Source organism: Anopheles ziemanni, chromosome 3, assembly GCF_943734765.1.
Source record: "Anopheles ziemanni chromosome 3, idAnoZiCoDA_A2_x.2, whole genome shotgun sequence".
NCBI classification, from domain to species: domain Eukaryota; kingdom Metazoa; phylum Arthropoda; class Insecta; order Diptera; family Culicidae; genus Anopheles; species Anopheles ziemanni.
In genome coordinates, this window is record NC_080706.1 from 72,479,476 (window position 1) to 72,498,179 (window position 18,704).

Below are 18,704 nucleotides of genomic sequence, written 5' to 3' on the forward strand. Positions count from 1 at the left end.
GTCCTGGAACAGAACTTTACAATAAGTGTCATGGGTAATCTAAGATTCTTTCTTGGAATACGTGTTAGGCTAAACAAAGGACAATTTTGTATTGATCAGCAAGCCTACTTGGAAAGAGTTCTGGAAAGATTCGGCATGAAAGATGCAAAGCCGTCAAAATATCCGATGGATCCCGGCTTCTTAAAACGAAAGGAGGAGATTGGCAAGAAGTTGGATTCGGCGAAAGCGTACCAAAGTCTTATTGGGGCTCTGTTGTACGCTGCTGTGACCAGTAGACCCGATATTTCAATAGCTACAGCCATTCTGGGAAGGAGAGTACAAGATCCATCAGAAGCGGATTGGAATGAGGCTAAGCGAATACTACGTTACCTAAGGGGTACACTGGACAGCGTACTTTACCTCGGAAGAAGCGAACAGAAGCTGGAATGTTTTGTGGACGCCGACTGGGCAGGAGACGAGAGCGACCGCAAATCCAACTCAGGGTTCTTTTTTAAGTTCGGCGGCGGGCTCATCGGATGGGGCTGCCATAAGCAGAAGTGTGTGGCACTATCTAGCACCGAGGCCGAGTATGTATCCCTTGCCGAGTGTCTGCAGGAGGTAAAATGGGTCCTCAAGCTAATGGCAGATATTGGCGAACAACAGGTTGGTCCGGTCGTGGTCAATGAGGACAACCAAAGTTGCATTGCGATGGTTAGCGGAGACAGAGCTGAACGCAAGGCAAAACACATCGATACAAAATTCAATTTTGTGAAAGAAATGGTTCGGGACGGCATCGTGCTACTGCAGTATTGCCCGACCGAGCACATGCAAGCTGATCTACTCACGAAACCGTTGCAAGCGGTGAAGCTTCGACAACATCGGGAGGCAATCGGCATCAAAACGTTCAGCGTTGAGGAGGAGTGTTGAACCAACCTGGTTTGACAAGAAGTGTTGAACCAAGCTGGTTTGAACAACTACTGAATTGATGACACTGGCAGCACTGCATGTGTCAAATGACCGGAACTGTTGAATAAAGAATTTTATTCCTGTGTGTATAGTGGAATCGGTCGCACGTGTTCCTTGTTTCCCGATCCGAAATTAGACCATATACCTCTAATTCTAACAAAAACTTCACCCTTTAAGCGAACGATTGCCATCCCGTTCCGGGTGGGATTCTCGAAGGACCGCACCGGGTCATCCACTGTTGTCCCTATCCGCTATTCATTATCCTATCCCACGGCTCCATCAACTTCCCTAGACACACGTACACGGACCTGTGTGTGGCAAAGTAAAGATCCCTGATCATTATCTCATCCGGAAGGATTATCTTCCTCTCGCTCCATCCGCCATATAGGAAATCTAAACTTTCCCGGCGTGGAACGAATTTCATAATTTGCTGGCGTTTTCAATTCCAAGTATGATTAATACTGTACGCCTAACCGCGGACAGCGTAAGTCTTCCAGAAAACCATTTTTAATCCATTCGTTTTCGGATTTTAGGATACCATCCTTCAGGCCTTTAACCCTCGATGATTCGCATTCGTCGTGAATCGGAAGCAACCGTGCAGTACCACACAAGTTTCAATTAGACCGTTGATGCGTATCGGCGACGTGTTCTGCTTCGACGGCGAACTCCATAAATTTGTCACCGAATCGCACTCCCAGGATACTTTGACCAGTTTATCCTGAGGGTAGCGACAATTTAGTGCATTATTTTGTAAACTTGCTATCCAGATATGAGTTCGGAGGGGCAGACAAAGAATCTGGTGGTAGATCTGATTTATTTCTCGATGTTTAGAAAAAGTTATCCAGTGTATTCCTTGATGAGTTATGGTTGGTTTTAATAATTTTAGCAAATAAGTAATTTCATAACGTTAAAATTATTTTGAGTTTCTGCATGTTAAGATTCAATAGAATATGTTTATAACCCTCTAAACTTTCTAAATGCTAAGATGCACTTATTTGTAAGCCCTGTTTTTTCCTCTAGGGTATATTGACTGGATTTTCAATAATTTCACTTAAATTTTCTATGAGTTACTGTCTTTAGTTTGCGAACAAATAGATACTTGAAAAACACATGAGTTTTAAATCTAACCTTTTCGTTCCAGTGGTTTTTTGTTTGTTTTAATGTGTTAAACCCCCAATTAAATTGTTATCTTACCGAATAGCCAAACAGCATTTATGCTCCATATGTTTGCTACCCAACGAGCGCACAGAACATCTTCGACGGTAAAATCATCTGATGAAAACTGAAAGGCTTTTCTCGGTGGCCAATAATTAGCTACCGTTCCATTACGTAAGCCTAATACCGACGGTAATGTAAAAATGGCGTACAAGCTGGCAGCTTTAGCAAACCCATTGACTCATTATTCTATTTCACAGACATATTCAAGCCCAAAGACGTGCATCTGTTTACCTTTTTCCTTTCTTTTCTTTCCGGTCAGCCGTGTGTGCTGCTCTAATGAATATTAGTCTCTTCCGTCACTTGCCGGCATCTTAAGTGCAGCCATCCAGACGACAGCAGAAGGCACCGGCTCCGCAGTACGGCGGCCAGAAAGCAGCCTTCAAATTGTCCATAATTACGCCAATTACAGCCGTAGTCAGGTGAAACAAGGCAGACGAGGAAAAACTACATACACTCGCTCCCACACTCACCACAAGGCAATATGAAATGGTGCTCTGCTTGGTGAATGTATGAAATGAAAATTAAAAACTACATACACGTGCATCCATTTCAACGAGCTAGCACCGACATCATTATCTGTCAGTGCCTGTAGCCAGGCTGGGCTTTCAGATATTCAAAAGCCTTTGACAACCAGCACCTCGGGAAGGACGTTCGTCGGTCGTGAGCAGTCTACTGGAAAACGATAGTGTGCTCTTTGCAGCCAAGAAGGCATCAAAAGGCTGCAAACGGTTGCATAGAACGACACCGCAGCCGCCGCTCGGAACTGTCTCAAGTCAGCATAAGTGATGGTGTTTCTGCAACCAAGTGTGCCACTTGCTTTGAATGAGGTTTTTCCTTTCCCTCTTTTCTTCGTGGTTTTATCTTGTAATAAGCATTTCTTGGCATAATTTTTACTAATGGAAAGCCAGGATCGTCGTGTTTCAAATATTCTTTTTTTATTTGGTCTATTTGCTCCATTCTCTTATAACGATCGTCTTTGAAACCTTTATGTGCCGTAGACCAGCACCAGACAAATTTTGTGAACTCTTCATACTTCCAGCATAGATGGTTTACACAATTAAACATGGCGATACTTGCTAAAATGTGCAGGGGTCCAGAAAAGTTAAGATTTCATTCATGATTATGATTACATTGGCCTTTTTGAATGGCCATCGAAAAGTAGCAAAACCAACGTTCCAAAAGAGATCCGACAAACGTTACGATCCCATGCATGAAACGGATTGTTGTTAGTGTGGTTTTTTCTTCAGCTGATGAAGGAAACGATGGTACTTTTCCTTCGTTAAGCAAAAGATGATCCTTTTTTTCGTGAAAGACCTGCATTACCATTTTTTTCATCAAGTCCGTTAAGTTTCCGAGGTGAGCACATTTGGGCGGGTATATTTTCACTTATGACTTCATTTTTTCCGACATCGAGCAATGGAAAACCCATCCCGAGGACCATTAGGCGGGAAAAAGCCAAGGAACGCTCGCCTCGAAAAGAACACGTCGGGATGAAAATAGAATGTAAATTTTTATACCACCGCCGGGTGGCAAGGCAACTCCACGTTTGAACTCAATGTCCGCAAGAAAAATTGTCCCGAAATGTGGAAATGCAGAAATGTAATTATTTTGCCACCAATTTTCTTTTCACTCCAGCCAAAGGGATCCGCAAACCGTCTCGCGGGTTTGGCGAATGGTGTTCCTTTATCGCTGTTTAAGTGAGCTTCAGGTTTCTTTTATCTCTCTGTACGGTTGTTACCGTTACCGTTTGGTTCCTTTGCATGAGCAGTCTCTATTTACCGGCTTTTGGGCAGCACACGCCCACCCGGAAAAGGGATCGCATGGCCACACCGGGGATGAATGCATATGGATGAGTACCAATCCAATTAGATTGAATCGGTGCACTCGAGTGATTGTGCAAATTGAAAAGACGACTTGCTTCTTGCAGGATCGCAGTTGCTTGCCCGTTCCTAAACTTCCTTATTTTCGCTGCTTTCGGAACAGCGTCGACCCCTGCCAGTGCACATCCTTTTCGAACGTCTTATCTTGGACGCAACATGAGCTAGCTAAATGAATAGGAATATGGTGGCTTGGAAAAGTATTACATTTTTCCTGCTTTGATCGACGTTTTCGCCGATGCATGCAGCTGATGATGAATGAATAATGGATGGAATGTGTTTTACCTATTTAATCCTCCAACCACTCTTACATCAAACATTTTGCTAGCATTGTGAAATAAACAACTACATACAACTATCAATTTTCTTGCAAAAATGATTTTAAGCAAAAAATACTAGCGAATCTAAATAATAAATTTAAACAACAATAGCTATGCGTTGCATTTTAAACTGTTTCAAAAACTCGCATCGATCAGCTGTTTGTCATGACGTCATTTGACAACGATACCAAGGCTACGCTACAGCAACATATGGGGAGGCTGCATTAACACAGTTTTCGAGTACTATGTGCAGACTGGTATTCGAGCAGTTTTAATTGCAGTGTGTTAAAAAAAATCCCAGCAACATTCGTATTTTGAAGAATATGATTGTCCTGGCCATATTCCAAGTTATAATTTCTGTAGTTAATAGAAGAATAGAACAGGAGAGAAGCTTCAACCTGTCATCAGTTTATTGAGCAATTTTTGTTGAAGAACAACGAGTTCTGGCGAGCGTTTAAAGGGTGTGTTCTGTATGCTTTTTCTATTGATTGCTGATGAAAAATTCCCATTGAATAGGAAACATGTAAACAAGATCAAGATTGGTACTGTAAATTTGTTCACAAATTCACAAATTATTGCAACTTGAGACCAAGGTGTTTGAGGCGCTGTTGAAAGAAGCTTGGTCTTGTATTTGACATTTGATTTGACAGTCATTGTGACAGCGCAGTCTGCAGCGTTTTGACCAGTTTTCCGTCATAAAAGTAGTTTGCGTTCGATATCGCGGAGGTGACGACGAGGAACTAGTAAAACTGCAATTTCAAGCTGCACTGTGGCAGCTGCTAGCCAGCAACAGTCGTCTCATTGTGAAGAAAAGCGCTTGCCCAAAGCACACCTCGTTCTTTATGCGGTGCAGAATGCAAGTGCAGTCTTTTCAGCCCGTCGCTGCGCTGGTGAGAAGCAGAGTGCAAAGGGAAGAAACCCTGCGGGACGGCGTACCCACCATCCTTTAGGTGGTCCAGTTCGCGAAGCTTGTTGTAAATTGTGCGGTTCTGTTTGGCTTTCTTCGCCGAGGCTCGTATCGATCCCTGATGGTAATAGCATCAATCAAACGGGTCAGTGCCTGCTGCTGTGGAGTGGAAATCATATCGAGTGCTGGTGCTCCGTCGAATCCTCAATGGAATCGAAGCCTCGAGCAGATACATAATCAACTGGGCAGCCACGGGGAAACGAGTGGACAGAATGTCGGGCTGCTGTTTCCAGTTTGCTAGTGCGGCGTTATTCTGATTCTCGGCATACAATTGTAAATGGCGCAGGAATCGAGTGTATCGGTCATTCGATTTCCCGTCCCGTGCCGTGTGTTGTAAGTGCTACTCGAAAACTACACGAAAGAAAATTCCATCCGTCCGGCCGCCTACCGCGAGTGAAAGCTGCGCAAAGGAAAGGTGTTCAGTGAAATCAGTTCCAGTGCTCAAGGAAGCATTTTTCCTTCCCATTTTGGCACCGAGTGGCGTGTGTGGTGGTCACGGAGCAGGAAGAGGTGGTACGTGTGCGTGCAAGTTTGTGTACATCGCAAATTCACCTTCTAGAGTTCGAGCAGTTTTCATCGGAGGAGTATCCTTCCACGATAACAGCACCGTCGTCGGAGCGGTTTCCCTGAACAATTGTGAGAGAAAATCCTTCCTACTGGAGCGGAGAGATTTTCCCTGCAACTAGCTGGAAAAACATCAGCATCGGGAAAACCAGGAGCGATAGAGAGAGGGAGAGCGCATGCCAATGAGAGGGCCTCCGTAGCGGGGGAAGAGAGAAGATTTGTTGTGTTTACTATTTTCATCTGATTTTCCCTGTCGGAATTGGAACCGAAGGTAGCGAACGGAAAACACGGATCGATTCGCATAGTATATTTTTTATTGTACTCTAAACGTCAAACACGAACTCGATGGCCACGGAGGGCGGAAATGGCGATCGAAACCTTCGCACGACGAGCACCACGTTCCCATCGGCGTGCCGCCCATACGACATCTTCCACTGCTGAACCCGGCCAGCAGGAAGGAAGGAAGGAAGTTGTCCATAATTCAATAGGTGAGTTCTTTTTCCTAACCCAAAGTAATTTACTGTTGTATTTTTGTTTTTGTTTTTTGCAATAATAAAACGACCCAAGCAGACGGGAAGTATCGCCCCGGGGCTGTTCGTCCGGTTAGGCTAAACTTTCCATTAAAGGAAAGGCTTCAAAATGGATCAACCAAATCATAAGTACCCTTCTCCTTCGCTCGCGGACGCTTTTGTGCCTTCGCTTGACTCGTCTAATGTTGAAGGATTAAACTTACGCGATTCGTGACGACCCGTCGTCGCTTGCTGCTTTGCGGTCGTCCCTTCACGTGCGCGCTTGACCAATCTTTTCGCGAACATGCCAAGAAAAACGGAACGAGAAAAAAATCGTTCAGAAAAAACAGCCGAACTTGCACACAAACGTGCGTACCTTCACGCGGCGTCCTACCGTCTTTACCTTCGAGATGGCCGGAGGCCCTGTTGGGGCCGTTTTCTAATGAATCAAACGTACTGGTTCCCCACTTGTCTAGAGGAAAAAGAGATAAAAAAAGCATACACTCACTGTGGGCTGATGGCGATGGACAAAATTGGCATATTTCGCCGATAGGCATGCGCAACTAGCAACGCGCCCTGCTGGCATGGAAAAATCAGGTGATCAGATCACATCGCTGGCCGCTTTGTTTTCCGTTCCCCGTTTTTTTTTTAAGTTCGTTGAACCACGTCGTCGTGAACCGGGCCCGTCCCTCGACGGTCCAACAATGTAGTTGCGCCGGACCATTTCGGTGCTGGGTGTAATTAAATTAAGCACAAAAGAAGGATGGGTAAACGCTAATCTCTTCTGCGCGCACCGTGGCACCACAATCCGGTGGAAATCGCTGGGTGCAGCTGGTTTAATCGCGCCCGCTCGCTATTTTCTTATCAAGCCCTGGAAAGCACAATAAATAGAATCATTTATGGCGCCCACGAACAAACTGGGTCGTTTCCATTCTCTGTCGTTTCGTTGCTACGAATGGACGCCGGTGAAATTAGTGTGCCCCGAATGGGTGCAGGAAATTATCTTTCGAAGGTTTTGTTATGTTTCTTTCGTTGGAGGTATGTTTGAATATTATCTACCAGCTGATGGCTTACCGTTTGTTTGCCTTGCAAGGCGTGGGTTAACTGAGTGAGGACCAAATATGGATTGGACTCTTTTTTAGCCAGCTCAGTAATCGAAAGTATTTAAGGGTTTGATCCGCTGTTTTCTAAATCTTACCTGCAGATATATAATTCGTAACATATATACATTGCCATAGTTCAAAAGCAGAAAAGTGTTAAAATCATTATTATTTTATACTTCAACCATAACAATTACCTCCTCTTGGATGCAGTTTTCGGGGTGATTTAATGGTTTCTATGACTAATGACACTCTGACAAACTTTGACACATGCTTTTTCTTGAAACAAATTTGAAAGCTATTGCACATTCTTCAAAAATTGCCCACTGTGCCAGCCTCTTGATCGTCCATGTGTGTCCGAGGGTGTGCAAAAGAAGCGGCCGCTCATGACGGCTCCGTCAAGAGGTGCAAGAAGAAATTGCCAACCGTTTTGCTCGGTCGGAACCAATCCGAAGTGAAAAAGTAAAAGGGAAGTAAAACGCACGATGAGCCTGTACGTAAACACACGAGATACGGCGCACACAAACACACGCGATAAACCATGCCGTGGACAGGAAGAGTACGCATCGGTGCGGACAGCAGGGCCCCACGGAGAGGGCCACACATTAATCCGCTGATATTTCTTTTTTTTTTATTCACTCGAATGTTGTTGACCAGTTTCGCAGATCTTGTTTCTTGTTTTTTTTTCCTGGTTTGAAGATCTTGTTATACCTTTCTTTCTTTCTTCGATCAAGTGCCCGGCTCGGTGGTCTTGGTAGTGGGGTGTGTCTGTGTGTACTACAGTCGTGCGTTTCCGCCGTTGTTTACTATCTGTTTATTTTTCGCGATTTCGCTGCCGGCATACTTGAAGCATCTCTTCAGGCAAGTAAGATAACAACTCCCATGGAAGAAAAAATAAGGAGAATGAAAACGTACACCTCAGAGTCTCTGTGTGTGAAAAACGCCCGTTGCAAAACGATGTCGACGACGCGAACGGTTGAATCATCCAAAAGGTTTGCCAAAAGGTTCCCAAAATATTTATGGCCACTGCCAGCGGCACGAGAAGAAGGTAGCCGAAAAGAGGGCCGGAAAGCAAATCTTCCGTACGAAAGCCGGAGAGAAGGCATCAGCATCCGATATGGCGAGGACGGTGCTCCGTGTAGCATAAAATAAAACGATCGATTTTTCAAGGGGTAAAGCGTCTGGAAAGGAAGGAAACACGAAAAGAAACTCGTCCTTCGAGGGATGGTAAGGTAAAAACCTTCGGAAAAGGAGGAAAGAGCTACAAAACTACCCCCTCCCTCTGCCCTCCTCTGGCCCGGAGGTGAACTTGGTGGGCAAACCCTCTTACCCTACCCTCCCGGGGGATGGTGGCCGTGATTCACGACCGAATGATCTTTTGGCGCACTGCCGCCTGAATATGCTACCCGCACGCATTGCACACGACCACTAAGGCAGTTTCCGTCTCCATTAATGGATGCAGAAAAACGCATACCGCAAGCGCAGTTTTGCCAAATTTAGGCGCCATCTCATCGCGACCCGCCGAGGCCGACGTCAGCCAGGCGGCCGGATTCGGATGGCGAAGCGCGTGCTCACCGAAGTAGGTGCTAATTTTCATCTGCGAGGCAAGGGTTTTGTGCTGTTGCCATGGTGATCGGTGTTGCTTGATGTGTTTTACACGCCACACACTGCTCGAGGAAGGGATAAACAACAAATATCTAAATTGGGTCAGCTGGACAACTAACCCGATGACACATCGCTTGGTGACCGTCAGGTTTGTGACTGCACATGTGTGTTTTTGGATGCTGTGCGTTACCTCCGTTGCGTCTGACAAACGCAGCATATCCTTACCCGCGGGCACAAAGTCTTTCTTGCACATCGGCGCCGAAGAAAAACCTTGCCTCCACTCGGGTGGGGATCGTCAGTGAGTCTTACAAACGGCCCCGGGGTGTGCGTCACTCGGCATCGGTACAAATCATCCGACCTGTAAAAGGCCATGTGTCATCCATCTGGACCGGGCCAACATGAGTCACGCGCCGTGGGTAGGATTCCCAGCGAGAGGCCGGGCCGGGTCTCGACCGTCTGTGACTGACCTTGTCTGAGGTTCGTTCGGATCGGTTCTGCGGTCGATCGCTGGCTCGGAGCACTTTGCACGGGGCGCAATATAAAAAAATATAGTAAGCACAACCAGAGGGTGACGATGACACGGTGGAAAAACATGCGCGCACACACACGCTCGTACACGCACACGCATTACCCCGATGGCAAGTTGTGGCCAGATATGGGCAAGCGCAAAGACCGAACACAACGTGCGCGAAGGTAGTGGACACGGTGTGTCGGGTGTACCGTACGTTAGATAGGCTTGCGATTTATGAACCATCCAGCGAGCTTAATCCACCGTTCACGTGGGGCGCGAGCGGCTGCTGGTGTTGTTTTTGTTTTGGTGAGCCAGAGCGGCTACTAGCAGCAACAGCGCAAGCAGTGGAGTAGTAGAGTAGTGTGGGGTAAGATTCCGTTTAGAAGTATCAAAAATCCAATTTATACGAACACGATAACAGGTGGTTTTTCGATAATATGGGTTCAGGAATAAGCAATTCTTTGTCGACGAGAAGTTTGTTATCATTAAAACTAAAAAGAATTCATTCAGTCTCTATAAACTTACCCTCAATTTTGCGCATATAACACGTACTTTTATATTCCCAATTTTTGCTTCGAAGTCGAGTCACTGATTTTTTACCATTATGTTGTTTCGATGTAACTGGAAATAAGCAAAAAAATTGAATCATCCATGGTGCAAATTCTGCAATTGGAATTTTCGATTGTTTTTATTTTAGAATACTATTTATTTCTTTCCAAATTGTTTCGGCCAATCAACGTTGATCACACGCTTCGATTATTTGAAAAGATAAATTGTATCATTTTTCTCAATTTACATACCGAAAGAGGTCTTAATGTTTCATAAAATCATCATCAAGAACCAAACATATTCTTCAAAAAAAAAAAAAAAATCCTTTCGTTATAGAATTTTTATAATTGAATAAGCATTTCCTCTATTTTTATTTTTACAATTCAAAAGAATACTCATAGAATATTCCAAAGTGTCACGTATGGAAATGCGCGACCTTCCAGACAGATCCATTTCGTCAATTATACGCAGTGTCTCTTTAATGTCTTTGTCTTGCGTCCATTGTAGAATACTTTGTGGTCGTGTCTCAACTAGGTTGCTTGTGGTAGATAATTTCTTAAAGGAAAGGGTTTTAGAAACAAGTATACCACTATTTTGCATTGTGCTTTGATTTGTGTTGTTGTGTTGTTTATGGATAAGAAAATAAAAAAATGTGGGGAAATGGCAAGCTCCCGTTTGTTCGAGATCGAGGCTTTTCTCGATCGGAAATGCCGAACCATATACCAGTTATAATTTTTCCCAAGCTGCCCCCTTTTGACCCATCCCACACTAAGTGTGCGCGCACGCGCTCGATTGCCCACAGCGTCTGTTGTGGACTTCTCTCGCTGGTTGCGCGCTTAGTTTAGTATACACCTCGCGGTCTCCAAGCTATGAGGCGCGAACGCGATGCAAAACGAAGTGACTCCGAACCGCGTGTTCCATAAGCAGCATCGCCGATCGGATGTGCGATTGCCATATACACCGTCATCAGAGTCAGCGGTCGGTCGGGTGTCCGGTACGGGGTGTGTTGTGTGTGCTTTTTCGTGTAGTTAGATGGCAGTGCGTTCCGCCCCTAAAGTAGCAGCAGTCGAAAGCGCGACGCCCGTTTGCTGGGAACAGCGGATACGGCACGTCTGTCGTCGGGGTGGTGGCTTATTCTTTCGCTTAGTAACTCCAGCCAGTACCGCGAGCTCCGAGGGGGTAAGTTCCGTAGCGGGAAGTCGCGTTAGGTGTTTGGGTAATCAGGCGGACCGATTGTGTCGCGGTTGACCGCAATCGAGGCGACTCCCTTACACAACTTCTCGCTGACTAGTTCTTGGGCCGCAAGCTTTCCGAGCAGAACCAACCCCGACTTCAGGGGTCGAGTGAAGGCACCCATGGTCGTTTTTTTTCCTTTTCGTCATCTGTACCTCTCTGATACAACAACACCCCAACCCCCCAGTAGAGTGGAGTTGCGCTGTGGCTGTAACGAAACCGCGCGCAATTCACGCGCAAATCACGAACCCACATTGGTGACGATGCCCAAGGGGGGTGGTTGCAGGTGGTGAGGTTGTAGGGGAAAAAAATCGAAAGTAGATCAACGCCGGGCCAATAGAAAGAGACATAGCGCCTGCGGCAATCGCACGCTGGCCCAAGCAAGCCGCCGATGACGATGATGAAAGGGTGCGCTCGCGTTCGCAAGATCGTTTGATCTGAAAATCTCAACCTCTGCGGAGGGTGTCTCGGCACCGAACACCTTTAAGGTACTCGGTAAACCCACGATCACGAGTCACCGTGCGGTATTTAGTCGTAATTCCTTAACCATCGCTTCAGCTTCTGCAATATAGACTACGCAAAACATTCCGCGATCTTTTTCGTTGTAGCTTTGAACATTACTTGTTCTTTTCTACCAACTCTTTATTACTGGATGGTTTGACATTAGTTCTTCATACCCTAGATAATACACACAATTAATCAGAGACAAACATCCAGGAAGCCCAATGGCGAACAGGATTGCCAACCCACTGTTGGAAGCTTGGAATACTTCGCCTACACCAGATATTCGCTTCCGCACTTCGGATGCTGGAAGCAAAAGTATTCGTATTTGGAGTTGGGAACCACGGATTTGGATCAGTATTTTACTCCTGCGTTGTTAATCTTGCATATCACGATCTCTCTGTTTTGCTCGGAGATTGAAATGGGTGATACCAGAAGAACTCCTTGGGACTTGTAGGTTCGATGACTCGCAATGAGTTAGTATCTTACTGTTACGTTGAGGGGGGTCTGATAGAACTCTTACAATATATTTCGTTAAAGAAGCGATGACAAAGAAAAAGCATCCTTGAAATAGTTGTAAACTTCTGAAACAGATGTTTCTACAGCTTGTACTGAATGTTGAGGACTCAAAAACACGCCAATTAAACACTCGTGGCAAGACATCATTAAAACCGCATCACTGTTTACCTTGAGTTTTAGGTTAAATGATCTGAATTCTTCTGGCAGCCGTAAGCCGCACAGTTCGTATCTTTTTCCACCGGTTGTGCGATATCCTCAGGAGATATCGTCCATATCTCCGATGCTTGCCATCCACCGATTAAGACACCGATAACCCAACGGACGGCAAGATTAACCTCATCAACCACGTAAAGCGATGCTTCACCTTGGCCGATGTGTGTAATTTAATCCGCACCCCGCCGCCTAATTCCTATCCCATGGTCTTTCGACGCTTTCTCGCGCTTGAGGCGGATGAAACCGCAAGCCCTTGAAATCTTCCCGCAACCTTCGGCAAGCGAGTTGATGAAAAGCGACAATCCGCTACCGCGATCCCCGCGCGTAATTACAGATTATTTTTGTCACCGACCACCGCCCCGTGCTTCCGTTCCTTGCTCTCGTGTCATCCGCAGCGGAAAGTCAAGAATTTCCGATGAAGTCACGTTCCGTCGGGGGAGGGCGAATCAAAATAAATCCCGCCGCATAGCCACACCGCAGATCTCTCCGATCCCATCTCTCCGGTTGGGAGAGCTTGTTGTACGCTCGCCTCACACCGTGCACGTTTCGTGGACCAAGAAGACGATCATACCGATCGTGAGTGCGAGATCGCGCAACCCATTTATAAACACCGCAGAGTGTCGGTAGTCCCGCCTCACGGTGAAACACACGACCTGATGGCATGATCGCCACCTTTCGGTGGGGACCGCGTTCGAGCGTTGTCAACCCAGCCTGTCACCGCTTGTCAGAAGCTGCGTCTGGTTTTTGTTTACCTCCCGCGGGCTGGGATTCGGTCGAAGCGAGGGGTGGATTATGAGCGATCAGGGTGTCTCCGGGCCTCGGGCGAACATACGGAGGGAATATAAATTACCAGAGCACACGCAGGCCCCTGACGAGTACAAGACACGGTGGTTGCGGACACCTGTTGCTTGCTTTTGGCCCTCGGAAATCTTCCGCTAGGTCACGGTGAATCACGGTCGACCGTCGCTCCCTTGCAGAGGTGCGTACCGGCCCGTCTTTGTCCCCATCGGTCCGCAGCGGAATAGAAGTCGCCTACACCAGAACTTGCCCTCGAAAAGGTTTATTGGCCCCCATCGAGAATCGTTTCCTTGGAACAAATTTGGATGACGATTGGAAAATTCTAACGATCTCTAACCACCTCCTCTGTGCCAGATGAACTAACTGTTGCACGTGTGTATCTCGTGTTTGTCAAAATTTGCCGCTCCGATGCTAATGAAATCGTACACCTAATGACCATGTGAGAAAACATCACTTTTGGCATGTTTGCTCGGGAAATCTTGGCGTTATACCGTCACTTTCAATTGTATAGTACAGTAGGTCCCCGCAGTACGCTATACTCGATATACGCGAATTCGCAATACGCGATTTTTTTTACAAATTACATCTCATAGCGTTTACCGTTGTTGCTTGGGTTCTGATTAGCCAATTTTGTTTTGTTTTGGTAGAATGAAGTTATTAAAATGCAGTTTTAAACAACCGTTTAAAGGCCATGACTGCAACGACCTGAGTTACACACGGCCTGAATCAATACATGTTGGTTCTTGTTTCATTAAGCTGTATAATTTTGAAACGATAATCTTGAAGCGATTAATATGGCATCAAATAATAAAAGTAGTCGAAAGAAGTGTGCTATAACAAAACAAACAATTACAAAAGATGGAAATAGTAAAGATGTTCGAACAAAGAAAGAGATATGCAGCAATAGTGCAGTACTAGCGTACTGCGGGGACCCGCTGTAATTCTTAATAATATATGCAAAATTCCTTTTTTGTGTGGTAAAATAAGTAAAAAGGGTGAACACAATTTGTTCACGTCAAACAGTGCCAACTAAAGAGCATCCTGCGGAATACTTAACGAACGCAGTAGATTCCAATTTGTCTGTGAGATTGGCTAGAGCTAATGAACTGAACGGTCTAATTTTATCCTTTTTTGTGTCGCACGAGACGAAGCCCCGCCGTACGCGAAAAGACACAGTGTCACCAAGGCGTGTCGGGTCGGGAGGAATATTAATTCGACACTTTCGGCCGAGTTCGAGTACGTTGTGCGGGGGTTTTTGTGGTATTTTATTTTCCTCTCGAACCCATGCCCAACTACGTCAACAGCGTCGATCGTGTCAGCTGCAGCGCTTCGGTTTGTTTGATTGTAAACATCTAGCCCGCTCTCGATGTTACGGCACACAATCGTGGCGGGGCTCAAGAAAAACATCTCAATTATCACAAATCTGCTCCAATTGCGCCGGTAAGGCAAGGTAAGGTGGCAGCGAAACGACAAGGTGGATGATTTGCGAACCCCCCTCACCGACCTTCCCCGGCATCCCTTTTGACACGTTAGCGAAAAGTGTCACCCACCCGTTGCCGGTCCGGAGGATGACGCTTGTCAAAACATGCCCTTGATTAATCGGTAGCCGGCCGGGGACCATTTGTTTACCGCCAAGACACTCGGCTCAGGGGTGTGGTGAGGGGGGGGAGAACAGGGTACCGGTAGCACCCGAACTAAGTAGCGGACGAAACGAATTGATTAGCGTCGTTGGTGCGAATTAAAAATATCGCGCCTACCAACGCCATTTTTAAATGGCCGCTGCTTCTGTTCGCTCGCTCGAAGGGCTGACGGATCGTTTCGGTCCGTGATGGGCTGTTACTTTTCGCAAGTTGAACCCATCAGCCCCTAATCGTTTACTTAATGAAAGCACATAAATATCGCCGCGCGCGTCCAAACGACTAAATGGTTCGGGGCAATTAAAAAACAAATACACATAAAAGCACCACTTACCTGAACAACAACAACAGCTCCCCATGGACATTGATCTTTAAAACGTGGCTTTGAACAGATGTTTTACAAACCCCGCTTCTCCTCCACTTCCTGGACGTTCGGAGCAGAAGAGCGTCGGTTGGATAAACAGTAGCGGCTAAACCACCATAGCAACCAAACCCAGACAGCCAACTCGCGGCGCGTTGATTCGGTTAGTTCGAATGAATAACGGAAGCTGTTTATTTTGGCATTGACCCGTTCAATTGGTGGGATGGTTGAGGGAGGTGTGCTAAAGTGGAACTTCCTCGGGAAGTGTTTAGTTGCGCACCAGGCACAAAGGCGACACAATCGCTTTACATGGAGAGGATTCAGGGGTTTTTGGTTGGATTCGCTTTTATACCAGTGGTCGGCACATTTGTGCATAACCTGATCAGGTTTTTTTTATAGAGATTCAGACACTTTTATCTTTATCAAATTGTGTTATTTGAGGAAAACAATAGTTTCGGAAAGGGAATACATCATTTTTGTTGCTTTTGAAATATAAGTTTTAAAGCTTACTTAAACTTATAAAACTGAGTGGTTGTAGATATCACTAGCCGAAATTATTTAAAATCAATTCATTTTTCTTAACGTTTGCATTAAAAAAACGTAGATAAATGTTCATCGTTGATAAGAGAAAAGTTAACCAAGCTAATTGAATGAAGTAAATTTTTCTGTAAATTTACATCTTTTAAGTACTTTCAAAAATAATCCAACTGCCTTGCGGTCCTTGGTCGAAATTTTAGCCGTAGCGACAAAATCAGTCATATAGGGATGTTTAGCAGTTGTGTGCCATTCACGACCAAATGCTACTCCGTTTGGACTTTAAAATGTTGGAATAGGTCCTACCTTTAAGTGTTAGTATTTAAGTGTTAGTAGCTTTAATATTTTTTCGATTGGTTGGTCACGGCGGATTAATGTTTTTGTCACGGCGGATTCAATTTAAATGACACGGTTGTCAAACTTGTTCTAAATTTAGAAGAAATGCTACTTTTTTTTGCTTTCAAAAGAAAGTTGCTAGCGTTTTCCGCTTTTGCATGGAAAATCGTTAAAAATTTTGTATTTTTTTAATGCAAACGTTGCTCTAAATTATTACAATTTAGTGGACAGCTCATTATTACACGTTTTGTTTTCAATTCAACACGTTCCGTACCAAAAATAATACCATCAACGGACGTGTTTTGCATCTTTTTTACAAACGAAGAAGGGTGTTAAAGAGGATGTTGAAAAAAAACAACCGATAATTCAGCTGTAGCAGCTAACATTTACCATTAATCAGCCATTTTTCCATCACAGAAAAACAGTTACGGAGCATTAAAAATTCAATGTTTAACACGAATAAAAGCGTCACCCATATATGGGTGACGTGGTAAGGAACCTGTTAACCGTACTTCAGACACAACTATTTATTCCTTATAACTTTAAATTCAGTGTTGATAACGCTTTAAACGTAGAACTTGGCTGCGTGACTTTGAATAATCATTATTTATGTTGCACTATTTGAAAGGTTCATTAAAATCATAAAAAATCAATTCGCCTTGCTACTCTTGCTTAAAAAATAAACAAACATTTTTAGATAAAATCCACCGTTTGCCTACCCCTGCCCTGGGCGATCGCAAAAACAAAGATCGCTTCGGTCTTCAACACTCGGAACAGGCAGGTGTGTGGAAATTACACTTTTCACGCTAGCGATCCGCTAAATTTGACGATTCTCATCGGCGATCAGCACGCGAGAGGAAAAACCATCCCACACATCCCACTGCCTTCCCCCCCTTCCCCCTCCCGACGATGTCATTTGGTGTCGCTATGACGTCTGTCGATTTTTCGGTGAATTTTTACGCCACGCAGGAAAGTGAGATTCGACGGTTCAGAACGAACCAAACACGGCCCCAAAACCGAAGGCATTTACTCTCTCTCACACGTCCCTCCGCCCTCGTGCATCCTGTTTCCCTGCAAAATGCAGTGGCGGTGGCGGCCCGCAAACAAGCGGCCAACGCGAAGGGTGATACATTTTTGCCTGCTGATGGCTATTTTTATAAGCGACATGAATGCTAGAAATGTTGCTTGACCGCGCGGGGCGGCACAGGCCCGAATCAAATTCTTCTTCGCCGCCGGCCAAGAGCAAAACATTCGGATGCGTTTAGTCACCCGGTGGCGGGTGGTAGTGGTGTACGGCCGTGACCTTCGCGGTGGCCACGCGGACTGATGGTAGCCGCCGCCTTCCCTCTCGGAAGTGGAGAGGGTGGGATTAATCAGTACCGCTTACTGCGCTGCTTGACTAAATATTTGGCCAAGCGAATTTTAATCGGCAATCAACTTCTAATTAGACTTAATGAATTGGGGATTTCTTCATTCTGAGTTGGTTGAGGTGAAAAAGGAATCGATTAATTAACGCTTATATAGCAACAGTATTGTAACAAAAAGGCATCATAAAGCTTACATGAATCAAAAACTCCTTTTAAGAACATTCTCGCCTAGGAAGCACCTTAAAGATTGTTCACTCAAAATAATCCACGACAAAGCTTATGATAAATTGTTGCTTAAACTATTTGATACTGTTTGCTATTTATTATGTTTTGTGCTATTTAAAAGATCCATATTATTACCATTTAGTCAACATTTTTTGGTCAACAATATACTTTCTAGTTGTGACATTTAGTTTTTCGTTTTTTCTCGCTGCTTTTAAAGAAATGTCAGACGATTATTCTACTCCTCCAGTTTATTCCAATTGAAGCGACACCGACGAGGTCTAATAACCAGACACTATAAGCTAATGGACTCTCGTTCTCCGCGAGCAGTAAACGAGGTATTTCCGTTGCTTAATTCCACTTCAACAATTGTGCTCGGACTTCTATCCATTTGGAGAAAAGGTCGCATTTTGATGTAAATAGTTTATAAGTGATATTGCTTGTTGCATTGTACAATACTTTACAGGAGATTTTTATGTTTTGTTTTCTTTATTATGATAGTTTTAGTATCACTATCGGAAAAATGTAAGGTGTTTTTAATATGTTTCACAGCATTTATCTAACACAAGAAAGTTCTAAGCAGCGAAAGTTATAGGAGTTTCGATCATTACACAGTCAACATTTTATAGTTTGGAGAAAAGGTCAAAATTTTATGTTAATAGTTCATAAGTGATATTGCTTGTTGCATTGTACAATACTTCAGATTGTTATGTTTTGTTTTCTTTATAATGATAGTTTGAATGTCACTATCGGAAAAATTTAAGGTGTTTCAATATGTTTCACAGTATTTCCCTAACACAAGAAACTTCTAGGCAGTT

General features: G+C 44.8%; 1 protein-coding gene across 1 annotated transcript in view; it reads left to right on the forward strand.

The window, feature by feature from the left end:
• The first annotated feature begins 5,099 nt into the window (after nt 1-5,099).
• LOC131285412 (microtubule-associated serine/threonine-protein kinase 4) overlaps nt 5,100-18,704 on the forward strand; it is a 28,316-nt gene continuing 14,711 nt past the window's right edge. Inside the window, exon 1 of the mRNA XM_058314268.1 lies at nt 5,100-6,379. The gene's annotated coding sequence lies outside the window, so the exon portion shown is untranslated. The remainder of the gene's footprint in view (nt 6,380-18,704) is intronic.